The 15,395-nt window shown below is 57.4% G+C and overlaps 1 long non-coding RNA gene across 3 annotated transcripts; it reads right to left on the reverse strand.

Annotated features, from left to right (window-relative positions):
- Positions 1-340: 340 nt before the first annotated feature.
- On the reverse strand, positions 341-4,196 carry LOC124517861 (uncharacterized). 3 transcript variants are annotated; one of them, XR_006963580.1, is made up of 3 exons: positions 3,890-4,196; positions 1,993-2,188; positions 341-1,406 (listed from the first exon to the last, which is right to left on the reverse strand). It is a non-coding gene; the product is annotated as an uncharacterized LOC124517861 (long non-coding RNA). The 3 variants fall into 3 exon arrangements; XR_006963582.1 differs by lacking the exon at positions 3,890-4,196 and adding an exon at positions 2,889-2,928; XR_006963581.1 differs by lacking the exon at positions 3,890-4,196 and having other exon boundaries at positions 1,993-2,276.
- Between the last annotated feature and the right edge of the window lie 11,199 nt (positions 4,197-15,395).

Raw genomic sequence — 15,395 nt, forward strand, 5'->3', positions numbered from 1 at the left:
GCTCAGGGCCTGGACCCGGCTTCCGATCCTGTGTCTCCCTCTCTCTCTGCCCCTCACCCACTCTCACTCTGTCTCTCTGTCTCTCTCTGTCTCTCAAAAATAAAAAGTAAAACCGTTAAAGGAATTTTTTTAAATTTTTAATGTTCATTAAGTTTTGAGAGAGAGACTGACCGTGAGTGGGGGAGGGACAGAGAGAGAGAGGGAGACACAGAATCCGAAGCAGGCTCCAGGCTCCGAGCTGTCAGCACAGAGCCTGATGCGGGGCTCGAACCCACGAACTGCAAGATCGTGACTCGAGGTGAAGTCGGGTGCTTAACCTACTGAGCCACACAGGCACCCGTCGTATGTGTCTATTTTAATTAAAAAGAAAACAAAACCAAAAAAACTTCAACCTCATGATGACTCTGAGACAGGCCTATCATTATCCCCATTCTAAAGGTGGGAAAACTGAGGCACAGAGAGGTCAAGCGGCTTGCCCCAGCTCTCTCGGTAACAGGAGGAGGGATTGGAGAACGAGGCCGAGTACTGTCAGGGTTGGGGGTGGCTGGAGGCGACTCCCGGTGTCTGACTGGGTGACCGGTGGGTGGCGATGCCCACAGGATGAGGGGCGCATGGGGACGAGCAGTTCTGTCCGCACGGTGCCCTCCCTGAGGTTGTTACCGGGGTGGAGCCGGGTCCCTTGGCCGCACCTGGGTTTCTGGCCCTTCTTCCAAGAGGCAGCACGGAGTGGTTGTGAAGAATTCAGGCCAGGAGGAGCCCGGCTGGCTCGGTCAGTGGAGCACGTGACTCTTGATCTCGGGGTCCTGAGTTCGAGCGCCACGCTGGGTGTAGAGATTACTTAAAAATAAAGTCTTGAAAAAAGAAAAAAGAAAAGGCCCGGAGCTGTGTGACTCGGGGCCATTCACATAACCTCTCTGTGCTTCAGTTTCCTTGTTAGTGAACTAGGAAATGGGATGATAGCTCCTCCCTCCAGGGTCTGCAGGGATGAAATGAGATAATGTCTGTCTGGGGCCAGGACCTGGGACACGGTCAAAATAAGGAAGGAGAAGCTTCAGGCGTGAAGAGGTGGGCAGCAGAGGGACCCGATGGCAGGAGCTACCTCCCGATGAGGTGTGTCGATGTGACCGCTACCCACGGCCCAGAGCTCAGGTATCCCCACTGGCCAGGCTCCCTTTGGGGTAAATATCGGGGTGCAGGGGCCTGACTTAGCCCCGTGCCAGGCTCCGGCCGGGAGAAGGGGTCCCTGGCACTTGGGCCTGGTGCCTCCCACGGTTTCCTTAATCCGAAGCAGGGACCAGAAGGCCAAATCCTCGCGGGCTCCGGCCACTGCCCACGCAGCAGGGTCAGGCGACTGTCACATGCTGCCCCGTGTTTACATGGTGACCATCTCTGTGTGGTAGAGTCATCTGAAAATACGAAACCTCGGTCAGAAACCACATGACCCTCCAAGGGCAGGAGAGCAGGGAACTGAGCTGAGATGTCCCCGAATCCCTAGGCCTCCTTTGGCAGCCCGGAGAAGCCCAGGGACCCCTTCCAAATTTAGGCTTGTTTCGTGTTTCTTTTTTACTGTTTCTTTCTTTCTGAGAGAGAGAGAGAGACAGAGACAGAGCGCGAGCCGGGGAGGGGCAGAGAGAGAGGGAGACACGGAACCCGAAGCGGGCTCCGGGCTCCGAGCTGTCAGCACAGAGCCCGGCGCGGGGTTCGAACCCCTGAACCATGAGATCGTGACCTGCCCTGAAGTTGGCCGCTGAACCGATTGAGCCATCCGGGCAGCCCTTGTTTCACGTTTCACGATGTACCTGGATTTTATTTCTGTTGATTTATGGGTGGACAGTTCATCGAAAAAATATTTAACACGTACACTTTTTACCTTATTTGTAAACATCCTAGGTTCTAGTTTGACACTGTCTCCCAGAAGTACTGACCACTAGAAGAATGAAAAAAATAAAATAAAATAAAATGAAATAAAATAAAATAAAATAAACCACGTACCCGAAGGCAAGCAGAGGGCAGAGATTACGCTCTTCCTGGCACATCCACATCTCACTGGCCTTTGAAAGAACAAATCTGCGTGCCGTGAGAAACGCGTGTATCAGAATTTTCACGGTGGACGCTTCCTTTAGGCCGGTCTTCCCCCGTGGAAATATAACTAACGCAAGCCACACGTGCCATTTAAATGTTCTTGTACCTGTGTTGAAAAACGCGAAAAAGAAGCAGAGGAAATTTGGGGCGCCTGGGCGGCTCAGTCGGTTCAGCGTCCGACTTCAACTCAGGTCACGATCTCGCGGTCCGTGAGTTCGAGCCCCGCGTCGGGCTCCGGGCTGACGGCTCGGAGCCTGGAGCCTGCTTCGGATTCTGTGTCTCCCTCTCTCTCTGACCCTCCCCCGTTCATGCTCTGTCTCTCTCTGTCCCAAAAATAAATAAACGTTTAAAAAAAATTCTTTGCCCATGCTTTGAACGTTCTCTTCATCCTTTTCTCTCTTTAAAAAATCTTTTCCTCCAATATTTTATTGTGAAAATGTTCAAACATATAGAAGAGTTGAAGGAATTGTCCGGCAAAGAGCCATGTACCGATTACCCAGAGAACATTTTGTTATGTTTGTTTCATCACTTACCCGTCCACTCATCCGTCCACCCTCCATCCCACCTATCCATCCATCTATCCGTCCATCCATTCCTCCACCCATCCATCCCACCCATCCACCCGTCCATCCACCCCAATGCCCCCGACCCGCCCCCTCCCCCTGCAAAATACACAGCTTACAAAAGAAGCTAGCTAAGTATATCTACAGTGACAGGCATGGGATAAAAAAAGTCCCTGTGATTCCTGATGATGACAGAGTCACAGGTCTGTGGGTGTCGCTACATGAGGAATTGAAATTACATACTAAATTCCAGCTGTAGGGGCGCCTGGGAGGCTCAGTCGGTTGAGCGTCCGGGTTCAGCTTAGGTCATGATCTCCCGGTTTGCGTGCTCGAGCCCCACGTCAGGCTCTGTGCTGACCGTCTGGAGCCTGGAGCCTGCTTCCGACTCTGTGTCTCCACGTCTCTCTGCCCCTGCCGCACTCACGCTCTGTCTCTCTCTCAAAAATAAATAAACATTAAAAAATAATAATAAATAAGTAAATTTCAGTTGTAGGCTAGTGAAATGAAGAGGTGATTTTTTTTTCCTCTCCAAATCCACAGACCCTCTGAATTTGAGGACCCACCCTTCGTTCTTGCATTAGGAAGCCCAAGGAAAACATGCCGTTACCATGCTACGGCAAGTGCTACCAAGGAAGAAATTCTGACCATCGTCATGTGTATTATCTTACCTAATCCTTGCAACGTTCCCATGAGGACAAACGAAAACTGCTTCTCCACTCACAACACTTCTGACGTCAAATGTTAGGGATTGCCCCAACCAGTTCTCGAACTTTCCGCAAGCCATCCCGGCGTCCCATAGTTCAATTTCATTCTGACCGTAACTACCCGGAGTTAACCCCACAGGTGAAGGGCTCGGTCCCCCAAGACTACCCCACTTCAGACGTCGGTCACAAATAGCCGGTCCCCACAGAGTCTCCCACTTCTGTCTGACTCAGATGCAGTGGACGATTCTCATTCCCCACGCCACCCAGGTTTGATAATTTTCTGGCACAGCTCGCAACAGAGACGCTGATGTGTACCGTTTTGTCGTAGAGGATGTGATAAAGGAAACATAGGGACAACCCAGTGAGGAGATACGTAGGGTGAAGTCTGGGAGGGTCCCGAGCGCAGGGGCTCCGTCTCCGTGGAGTTAGGGTGTGCCACCCTCCCAGCCCATAGGTGTGTTCAACTCGGAAGCTGGCCAACGCCTACAGTTTAGGGATTTTTATAGAAGCCTCATCACGTTAGACATCGTGGATCATTACCTCAGGCTCCAGCCCCTCTCCCCTCCCTGAGGGGGGAAGATGGGGCTGAGAATCCCAAGCTTCTAATCACGGCTTGATCTTTCTAGAGAGCCACTCACATCCAGGAGCCCACCAAGAGTCACCTCAGAGAAGCAGGAGACACTCCCATCACCCAGGAAATTCCAAGGAGCTCTGTAGACGGTGATCTAGACTGACTGAGGGAAGCCAGCTGGGGTTCAGATCCCACCTCTGCAACCTCGGGGGAGTCGCTCACCCTCCCTGTGCCTAGTTTCCTCTTCTGCAAATCAAGATGATAGTCCCCGCCTCCGAGGGTTGTCAAGAGGGCTGGCTCGGAAGCCTGGTGCACAGGAAGTGCCATCTAAGGGCTGTGATTATGGTCTAGAAAGTGCATTCTTGGCAGGAGCATTTCAGGCGGGGTTCCTTCTGTCCCCAGGGCTGCAGGCCTGGCCCCAGAAGGTGGCTGTCCCTGCCACCTACACTGGAGCCCCCCTGCCCATCCCTGCTTCTTTGTGGCACCGGTACCTGCTCTGTCTGGCGCCTGTGGACCCAGTAGCCCAGCTTGGGTCACGTGTCCACATCCTAGCGGCCAGGAGGCCGGTGAAGTGCAGGACCCACCATCCGCGGTCTTGCCGGGGGAAGCAGACCTTCCCCTCGTTGAGACCCAGAGGGTGGGCATTTCTGCACGTGTGGGAAGGGCACAGTCTGGGCAGCCCCCACACAACGCCCGCCGCCCAAACAGATGGTTCGCTTCTTGCCCAGCGTGCGGATGAGCAGACCGAGGCTCGGGGGCGGGGGTGAGGGGCACGGGCCCCACTGTCTTGCACTTTCCTACCTCCTGCCTCCCCCAGAAACACTCAGGGGCTTTGTGCCACTCTCGCCCAGCCCCAGGGGGGCATGCCTGAGGCGAAGGCCAAGGTCGGGGTCCTGGATCAGAAATGCCCTTTGTGGTTTCAGCCCACGGCGTCAGGGGTGGGGCGCCGATGGCAAAAGGGGTCCCGCTGGAGACGCTGATGGGCTGCGCCTTGGGTCCCTCTTCTGTTCCCTGGCCCAGGGGGTTAGCTTATGCCCCGGGGGGGTGGGGAGGGCAGGGGGCTGTGGGATGTCCGTGGTCAGACAGACAGAAACCACCTTGTGTGGGACGGCGTGTTGTAACCGGGCAGATCCACAAGCGCCTCTCTGAAAACGGGGAGGCCTCCTGGGCCCCGTGGCCACACCCAGATGCGTCCTGGGCACAGTGGGGGGGGGGGCTGGGGGAGGGGAAGCGCTGGAAAGGAGTGAACCACAGGGGGGGCTGGCCAGGGGGGCCGCGCGCACGCACGTGGGCACCCGTGTGGACGCGTGTGCGCCCGCCTCTGCACACGCCTGTGCCCGTGGCCCCTGTGCGACCGTGTTTACGTTCTGAACGCGCCTGTGTGCGTCCGTGTGCCTGTGCACGTAAGGTTTCCTCTGCGGCTGCATCTGTCCCCCTGCGTGTGTCTCTGCGTGTCGGTAGATAGCCTCACGCTTGCCTGTTGTTCGTGCCTGGCTCCCGGGAGCTCCCGCGTATGACCTCGGTTAGCCCCCCTCAACGACCCTTTGAGGTCGGGGCTCTTATCCCAATGTTCGGACGAGGGGAGCGAGGCCCAGAGAGGTCGAGTGACTTCCAGAGGTGGGGTCCCCGGGCTGCCCGTGTCCGCACAGACGGGCACCCCCCTGGAAATGTGTCCACCCCTGTTCCATCCCAGCGATCCCCGGGGGCCGGGGCGTGTGGTCAGGCGCGCATGTGGACGGGTGTGGGGGGTCGCGTACATGTGTGGGCCCTGCACGTGTGCTGGGCCCTGAGTGGGGGCTCCAAGAGGGGCCCGTGGGCGCTGGCTTGGCCGCCCTTGCTCTCTGAGAGCAAATCTCAGGGCAAGGCAGCCCCGGGCCCAGAGCCTGCCTTTGTCTCCTCTCTTGGGGCCCCGCTACCGTGGGATCCCATGAAATTCTAGGCATTTGCCTTTGGAGGCAGGGTGAGGGCTGAGGGCACGCGGCCCGGTCACTTGTGGGGGCTGGAGTCTGTCCTCCGAGGGCACAGGACGGTGATATTTGCAGAGCCAAAGCAGGGTCTGGGTGACAGATCGCTTGGGCCTGGAGCCCGGCTGGTCGCAGCCACCGCCTGGCACTGCGGGGCCTCCTCCGCGAGGGCCCCTCCAAGGGACCCCACGTGCCAGGCCACAGGGCCAGAGCGGGAGGTGTCACAAGAGGCTCTGGGTCACAGGGTCAGGGGCAGCTGACACTGCACCTGTAGCGGGTCGATGGTGACATCCCCCCCCCCAAAAAAAAGATACGACCCCCCGGGACCTGTCGCTGTGACCTTATTTGGAAACAGGGTCTCTGCAGGGGCCCCGGCCAAAGAGCCCCCGGGGCCCCTGGAACCTGGGAGAGGCCAGCGTCCATCCCCAAGGCCTCCCGAAGGCCTGCTGTCAGCTCGATTTCAAACTTCTGTCCTCCGGACTGTGAGTGAAAGAGGAAGTCTCTGTTGTTTCGAGGCACGGGGCCTGTGGCAGTCTGTTACAGCCCCCCGGGAACCTGCTCAGCCACCCACAGCCGCCTCCGCGTGGGTGCCCCTCGCCCGCTGCAGCCTGGTTATTTATTTTCTGCAGATCTGCTCCCAGTCTCTTTCGCCACGTTAAGCCGCAGTTTCCACAAGTGTAAAACCAGGGACGGTAATAACGAAACTGCTCAGACCTTGCCGAGCTGAGCCGGATCCGTCGAGGGCAGCACGAATCGCAGGGGACTGCTGCTCGCAGGCGCTACCTGTCGCCCACTCATCAGAGGCAATAGGAAATTGTAATTTGATGGGGAGGGTGTACGTTATAGATAAACGTATCTTGGAACCTTGGAACGATTTGGCCGTCACAAACCGTGGGCAACATCGGCCTGGAGGATAATATGACTGGCCGCCCACTCCCCTTACCAGCTTCATTCATTCACGCCACACCTACTTCCTGAGCATCTATGTGCCTTGTGTCTGCACCGCGGACCCGAGGCAGTCAAGCCCACGGGCTATCCCTCAGGGCATTCAGTCTTGTTGGGGAGGCAAGTGAACAGGGACAGCGACAGCACAAGATGGGGAGGAGGGTGGGGGACAGGAAGGAGAGCTGAGTCAGGAAAGGCCTTCTGGAGTCAGGGGAGGCCCGAGGCCAGAGCAGAGGACGAATAGGCCAGGAGTAGGCAGGGGAAGGCATTCTAGGCAGCGAGCCCAGCAGGTGCAAAGGCCCAGGGGCAGGAGCGTGTGGAAAAATAGTGACTCCTCAGTATTCCAAGCAGCCAGGAGGTGGGTGGTGGTGAGCGATGAGGCCCAAGAGGTCTCCCCTAGAAGCCTGGCCTGTGAGGGTCTGGGCTTGTCCTGGGGGCCTTAAGGATCACTGAAGCAATTCCGGTTCAAGGCCAAGGCCAGACTTCCTGTGTCTCTTCCTGAGTTCCTCCTCTGCCAGTACCCCCCAGCTTTATGGTCCAGACCTGATTCTCATGCCAATGCTTTTCCATCCGGAGGGACCAACGGTGGGAGGGGGAAGTGGGGAGCCGGGGTTCCCAACACAGACAGGTTTCGGACACCCCAAAGACTGGGGCTCTGGTAACGTCTGGCACATAAGGAAGGTCAGTGTCTGCAGGTGCTGGGAAGGGCCCAGGAAGACGCTATGCACACACACACACACACACACACCCCTGCTGACTGATTCCAAACCTCGCACCACAGACCCCCAGGCCCGGAATACTCAGAGATGTGCGCAGCGCCAACACTTTGGGGGCACCTCCCACACGTTGCGCTCTGGGTGCTCAACCACGGTGCCACACTGTCCCTGGTGAATCCCTCCCAGCCCAGCTGCAGCCGCTTAGCCACCTCCCTTACCCCCTTACCCCCCCCTGCAGCCCAAAGGGAAAGACAGCCCCCTCCTCCTGAGAACCTCCCCCTGCAAAAGCCACGTGCACCTAAATCCCCATCTCGGGCTCTGTTTCTAGGGGACCTAGCCTAGATGAGATCATGTCTCATTTCCCCAGCCTAGAATCTTCCCACATGGTCTCCGTCCTTCCAGGAAGAGCCTCATTTCCGTGGCTCAGCCTTCGATACCATTCCTCCTCTGTCCCCTGCTGACCCCCACCCCCACCCCCTGGCTTCTGAGGTCCTGGGCTAGCCCGCCACTCAGTAAGAAGGGGCAGGACCAGCTTCTTGGGACCCTCTCCAAAGAGATGTGAGTTCCAGAGGCCCCCCCCCCCCCACCGGGTGCATCACAAGCATTTGTTGGCTGGACGTCCTACAAAGTGTTTTCTTGGAGCTTTAGAAAACCCAGCTCCCAGGATTCTGAGCCGGAGGAGAAAGGACCAATGGCACAGACATTCTTTTCACACGGACGTGGAAAATCTGGGGCGGCTCTGAGGGTAGCAGGTTCTTTGGGGCCACAGCAACCTCAGGGCTGGCTGGGCCTGGATGATTAATCGTTGTTAGGCAGAGTAACCTGCTTGAGAAACGGGCCGGTCTTTGTTTGGCCGTTGATTCATCACGAAAGAATGAGAGGTATTTTCCCCTCCCTCCGCATCTCCTTCAAAGAACAACCGGGTCTCTGTGTTCTGAAGGGCTGTGTTTGCCTTGGGCTGGAGTCAGCAGGCCTTGGTACCTTCGTACAAAGCCTAGTACCTGAGTCAGGACTCATCCAGCTGCAAATAATGGAATCCCACTGAAATTAGCTTATGTTTTGTGTCACTGGCAAGTTGGGAGTGCAACAGCTTCAGGCATGGCTGAATCCAGGGGCTCAGGCAGGGTCGCCAGGGATCTGTCTCCCTTTCTTGGCCCCGCTTTCCTTCATTCCCTCGTGGGCTTTCTCCACGTGCTGGCAGGGACGCTGCCTCACAGCCCCAGGCTTTTAGCTCACTGGCCTCGTTGAGACGTCCCCTTCAAAACTTCTAGTCAGAGTCTGGAGGTTGAGTCTCATTGGCTCAGCTTGGGTCACGTGCCCATTACCGAAGCCATCGCCATGGCCAGCCTTGGTCACGCGCACGACTCAGCCCTGGGAGCCTGGGGCGGGGCTAGGAAGAAGGGGAGTTTGGGCAGCAATGATGAGAGGTGCTGTCTATACCCAGAATCATAGGGGGTGGAGACTGGCTGTCTACAAGAGACTTGTAGGGGGTTCTCTAGGGAGGCAGGCAGGGAGGGTCAGATCCCAATGTCATCAGCCTTAGAAAGGTAAAGTCATGAGATCTTTCTCACAAGTATTATGGAATAAATTCATACCATTTACCGGGAGCGAATCCTAAATTCTGGAGCTTTCCTCGGTAGGCTCAGTCTCCAGAACTTTTAAGGAAGTGGCTGAGAACTTAGGATCTCGGGGAGTCGACCCCTAGGGAGGAATCCTGGCTCTGCCACTGACTAGCTGTGTGACCTTGGGGCAGTCACTCAACCTCTCTGTGCCTCCACTCCCTGAAAAATGGAACCCCGACATTTCCTATCTCATGGGACCTTCGTGAGGATTAAATGAAGCTCTGCGAGGTTGGGTGTCTTGCCCGGATCTCGGGGTAGGGTTAGCACCAACTTGGTTAACCCCAGTTCTGGGCTCTTTCTGTCCCCAGTGCTGACCCACAGCAAGAGATCGTTGACTGTTGAATGAATGGAGAAAAATTAATGGAGGGCAGATTTCCCTCTTCCTTTTTTTCTTTCTTTTTTTTTTAAATGTTTGTTTATTTATTTATTTATTTATGTTTATTTACTTTTCTCTGCCTCTCTCTCTTTCTCTCAAGAGAGAGAATCCCCAGGAGGCTCCGTGCTGTCAGCGCAGAGCCTGATGCGGGGCTCGAACTCACGAATCGTGAGATCATGACCTGAGCCGAAATCAAGAGCTGAACGCTTAACCCACTGAGCCACCCAGGCGCCCCCGGGCTTCCCTCTTTGTGCCCTGAGCTCCCTCACTGGGTTCCCTCGGCACTCAACACAGCGTGGGCGGCGGGGGGGGGGGGGGGGGGCGGTGGCTCAGGCTCCCCCAGAAACAAGGATCTGGGTGGACGTCATCCCCGGGCACGGCCTCATCTCATCAGACGACGCCTGCCTTCCCAGAGTCTCATCCACTGCATTGCTTCCATTCTCCAAGCCTCTCGCGTGTTCCTCTTCCGGCAAATTCTGACCTGGGGCCACGTGGGAAGAGCGTCCCGGGAAACCGAGTTTCCAGCTGACGTGAGTGGACAAGGCACACTTGTCCCGTCTCCTCACGACTTCCGGTCCAGAGCCGGGCAGCTGGGTACCCCGGCTCTCCCTCACAGGACCGCGCCTCTGCACGGAGGCCGCCTTACGCGCTGGCCTCAGGCAGGACTCCAGGAGGGTGACTGTGGAAACCCCCCAAGGCCTAGCCTCAAAATCTGGAGGGTCACTTCTACTGCCTTGTGTTAGTCAAAGCCAGTCACGAGGCCAGCCCAGATCTGAGGGGTGAGGAAGCAGATTCCTTCTCTCGATGGGAAGAATTACAAAGTGCCGTGGCCGTTTTTCAATCACGAGACACCCAACTGCCATCGTTGGAAGTCTGTTTCGATAAAATGTATTTGTGTACGACGACAGTGAATGTAAATGGAGCCCGCGGGGGATGTGCAGTGCGCAATGTGTGCAACTGTGAGGACGACCCTGCTGTTCTCACACACCTCGCCGTGGTAAGCAGCTGTTTTGTTTTGTTTTTTAATTATTTGCAAATGTCTATTTTTGAGAGAGAGAGAGAGAGAGAGACCTGGGGAAGGGCAGAGAGAGAGGGAAACATAGAATCTGAAGCAGGCTCCAGGCTCTGAGCTGTCAGCACAGAGCCCGACACAGGGCTCGAACCCACCAACCCTGAGATCTTGACCTGAGGCAAAGTCGGACGCTCTACTGACTGAGCCACCCAGGCGCCCTTGCAGTTGTTCTTTTTGAATGCCCGGTGTCCAGCATTCCTTTTGGGTGTGGTAGCTAGCCATCCATCCCTACCTGATTTTAGTGGGGCTGACACTCTCAGACTCCAGGTATGGGCGTGTGATCAGGAATCCTACCATAGGGCTTGGTCACAGGATGGGCACATGATCCACGCTGGACCAGTGAGATTGGGTCATGGGGCTTTTGCTCAAACTGTTGGGAAAAAGGTGTTCTCTTTCCACCCTTTTGGATTGCTTGGCTGATTAGAAGCCTGGAACTGCTGGGGACCATCTTTGCAATCAGAAGAGAAGGGACTGCCTGAGAATGAAACAGGCACAGAGGAGAGCAGAGCCAAGAGATAGAGGGGGAGAGAGATTCCTGATGACAGCCTTTGAACTCCTGGATCCAGCCATGCCTGAAGCCCTTACCGCGGGTTTTCCATTTATGTAAGTCGATAAATTGCCTTCGATGTAAGTTTCCACCCCTTGCAACCGAAAGACATCTTAATGACACAATGCGATACAGCTATGTGGGTCACAATCAGGATTAAATGAGCTAAGGATATGTATAGAATACGTGGCTCATAGGGGGCCCGTTAAAGGTAAGCTGTCAGGAATTTCTCTTCCGCCGCCCCCCCACCCCCCCACCCCCGCCCTCCAGTGAATATAGTTCCAAGTTAAAATCTTCTAAACGTATTATAAAACAGTTTGTAACAGGCATGGATGGGCCTGGCTGGTCGTAGTAGAATAAACACGCAACACCAAACTTTGACATTAACGCCTGTACCCTTGACACCCTGTATTCTTAGTCTAAATTCCGAAAATGCAGCAGAAGAGCGGTGGCTTGGAATAACCCTGGGAAATGGTACCAAAACAACCTCAAGAGACACCCTCTGTGTTTGCTCTGCGAGAGGAGGGAAGCGGGGCAGCGTGGAGAGATGGAAATCTGTAAAGACAGTCTTCTCCATCTGCACAGAATTAAAAAGCAGTTCACGAGTGTGAGGTCTAGAAGTGCTGCTCTCGTGACGGCCACCTCCTCCCTCCCTCCCTCCCTCCCTCCTCCTCCTCCTCCTCCTTGGCTGCCCTGAGTTTATCCTGGGACTGAGCTTAGATGTGGGGCTGGGTGGAGGGTGTCCTGGGATTTCTCCCCACCCGGCGAGCCAGGGGGAGGCCGCAGGCGGCTCGGGGTCTGCGTGTTTGGAAAAGCATCCCAGCCGATTATTTACTCGGCGTCTGTCTACTTGCCGGCCCACGGTGGCCACACCGGGCCCTCCAGATGCTTCCAGCTGGCCATGCCGCCTGGCCCACCGTGGGACCTCGCCCGCCTTCCCCACTCAGGCTGCTGGCGTGGGTTGCCAAGGCGACTCCCCCTGTCCCCCCAACCTAGTCCCCCACCGCTTAGAACTTTCTGTACCCCTCCCCGGCCGCCCGCCACCAACCGCTTTGAACTGGCAGGTCAAGGACCAGAGCAAGCCCACAGATGCGTTCTGTTTTGTTCTGTTTTCTTTTGTGTTGTGTTGTTTAATCTGAGCTGGCAGTTAAGACTCAAGGAGGATCCTGGTCTGTCTTGAACAGATCGGAAGGTCCTGCAATACGGGGTCTGCCTTGCCCCCAGCGGCGAAAATTGGCCCCTGCTAGGCAGCATTTGGGCCCTTATCTGAGTTTCGGTGACCCCCGGACCTGGGTGCAAGTTAATTATTAGGGAGGGGATCCCTAGAAGCACCGAGGCAGGGGTGGGGAGGAGAGGATGCGGGGAGACCGGGCGTCAGTGGGCAGGCGCTGCTGCGGGCCCACCGGGCACCTCTGGGAGACGACACGGAACACGCCTCAGAGTCTGCTGCCCGATGGGCACGGATGGGGAGCCACCGTTATGTACACACTGTTGACGTACCTGACGGTCAGCTGCAGGGGGGTGTGGCAGGGCCACCCCGGCGCCCGCCGCACCCTTTAGATGGGGCCTTGTTCGGCCCTTTGCTGCAGTCCCCCCCACCCTCCGTGGGGTCTGTCTCCCCAGCAGGGGGCCGTGGATTCCTTCCCTGAGTCCTCATTCGCGTATGGCTGATTTTCATACCGAAAACAAACATCCCTCTCTGTTCACATCCCCTTCAAGGGTGGGAAAGAGGACTATAGGCCAAGGATGCTCTGTGGTTAGCCCTCCGCTCTGCTCCCTTCTACCTCAGTGGCCGGCCCTGCCCCTGAAGGGGGCTGGGCTGGTGGCTTCTCTGCACACTGTGAAGTGCCCGTGGGGCCTCTAGGGCCCCTGGGGCACTGGCTGTCACCTGATGATGCCCCAGGGGAGCTGGGGCCCGGCTGTCAGCCTGCGTCGTGGTCCACCCTCACGACAGCCCCACGCAGCCCCCTGGAAACGCTCCACCCAGCTGGGTCCGCTACTGGGAAGAAAGCCATGTTGTGGTCACCCGTCCCACACAACCGAAGCCCAGAGGAGCCCGTCAAGCACGCTCTGATTCCCTCGCGTCCCCCGGGTGTGTATTTCTGAAGGAGAGAGAGACAGAGCCCGAGTGGGGGAGGGGCAGAGAGAGAGGGAGACCCAGAATCCAAAGCTGGCTCCAGGCTCTGAGCCGTCAGCCCAGAGCCCGAGGCGGGGCTCGAACTCACGAACTATGAGATCGTGACCTGGGCCGAAGCTGGACGCCCAGCCGACGCCCAGTCCCCTCCTGTGGGACACCTTTCTGAACCTGAACCTCAGCTGCCTCTCTGCACGTGGGGATCCCCATGGGAGTGGATGAGATGAGCAGGGACATGTGTGAATGGCCTGGCGGGGGGCCAAGGGGCCACACAGAGCAGCGGTGACCTCCATTACTGTTCCCCTCTTAGAGATGAGGAAACTGAGGCGAAGGTGGCTTTACCCAGAGACGCCTGGCTCGTGGCAGGGCGAGGCTGGCTCTCTGAGTCCCCATCCCGTGTTCCAGGATGTTCTTTCTGTTCAGCCGCACGTATCTAGTTCCACCAGCCTGAACTGCCCCGGGGGGCACTGTGCGCATGCCACACCTTGCATATCTCAACTCTGCCCCCCCCCCACCCCCACCAGACAATGCCCTTCCCACTCTTCTCCCAATGAACCCTGGCTTCACTCGGAGCTGCTTCCTCCTGGAAGCCTTCCCTGACTGACTGCCCTTTCCCTCTGGGGGCTCTCCCAGGAGCCCAGTCTGAATCATCAGGGGCCCTACCCTCCCGGAGTTGGCACTGTGTGGAATCACTGATGCCTCCACAGTGAGGCAGGTCTAAACAGGCAGAAGAACAGAGTCTGACACCTCAAACCCAGCTGTGAAGGAATTACCCGGATAATTCGGAGAAAGCAGCCCCAGGGACCTGGCTTCTGGCTGCGTTGACCGTCTCCCCACCCGCCCCAGGTGATACAGGAGCTCTGGTGCCTCTGCCCCGGTGAGTGTCCTTTCTTCTCTCCCGCCACGGGGATCAGGCGTGGAAACATAAACCAGAGTCAAGAACCCGACTGGCTGGCCCTCTCGTGGGAAGAGGGCGCCTTCTGGTTGCGCCCCACGTGGGACAGCTTTTGCAGGGAACACGTGCCCCCGTGCCTCTCTGGGGAACAGGACTCTGGGGGGAAGGGGAGGGGACCCGCAGCCGTCAGGAGCCACAGGGGAGGCTCCGACGGTGCCCAATCACCTCCGACCTAGCCAGGTGGAATTTATTCCCAGAGAGGGCTGATTCACCCCTCACGTGTCATTTCAGCCCCTCCTGGCCTCCCTGCCCTTCCCAGGGACTCAGACAAACAGAGGAGTGGGGAAGGGAGGTGAGGCAGTCAGTGGCCGGTTGTGAGCTGGGGCAGGGGAGCCGAGAGACCCTCTTTCTCTCTGCCAGGGCCCTTTGGGGGCTCAGGGTCCAGGCCTTTCCTGCTCGGTCCTTGGATGTCTTTCTGTGCAGATTCCCCGTGCGTGGACGCGTCCTGCCTGCTGGATAGGCTCCACCGACCGCTGGCCACATGCAGTTGGCTCTGGCCACAGGTGGCCCCACAAGAGGTCGGCCAGTCGTTCCTGTGGAAGCCGCCTGGGAGACGACTAAGGCCTCTCCTTCCTCACTCTGTGCCCGCCTTCCAGAAAACCGGCCTGGCTTGGACTTGAGCACCAACCCCCCACCCCCACCCCAGGCTGACCCGGCTGTGGCCCCACTGCCAACAAAGAGGAGACACTGGAGCCCAAGGCCGCCACGGCTTGCGGAAGCCGCGGCGTCACGGTCCTGGGGAACCACCTGGAGAGGCCCGCTGGTAACTCTGGGCCCAGCCAGCCTTGTTTGTGCAAGATCCGCTCCTCCAGTTTCGGTGGCGTGGGCGGTGAGGCTGTGTTTCCAGTCTTCCCCACGGGGCGTGTGGCCACACCGGGCACCTACATGCAGACGAACCTCTTAGCCAGGCTGGGTGGCAAGGTGGTCATGTCAGAGCCCCCAGGGGAGGAGGGAGAGGGAGCGGGAGATGGGGGTGCTCACGCTCCTCTGTCCTGCCTACAGAACAGCCGCCAAAAAGGCTTGGGGGAACATGCTCTAATTAGCTGCTGCTTTAATAGCTATTTCCAGGCGGTGGTGGGTGGGAGAGTTTTTATAGGCAGGTCCTCTGGAGGTAGGGTTGCTAGATTTAGCAACTAAAACCAGA

This window comes from Lynx rufus, unplaced genomic scaffold (assembly GCF_022079265.1).
Source record: "Lynx rufus isolate CCGP_SWC_20201006 ecotype Redwood Valley unplaced genomic scaffold, mLynRuf1.p SCAF_23, whole genome shotgun sequence".
Classification (NCBI taxonomy): Eukaryota; Metazoa; Chordata; class Mammalia; order Carnivora; family Felidae; genus Lynx; species Lynx rufus.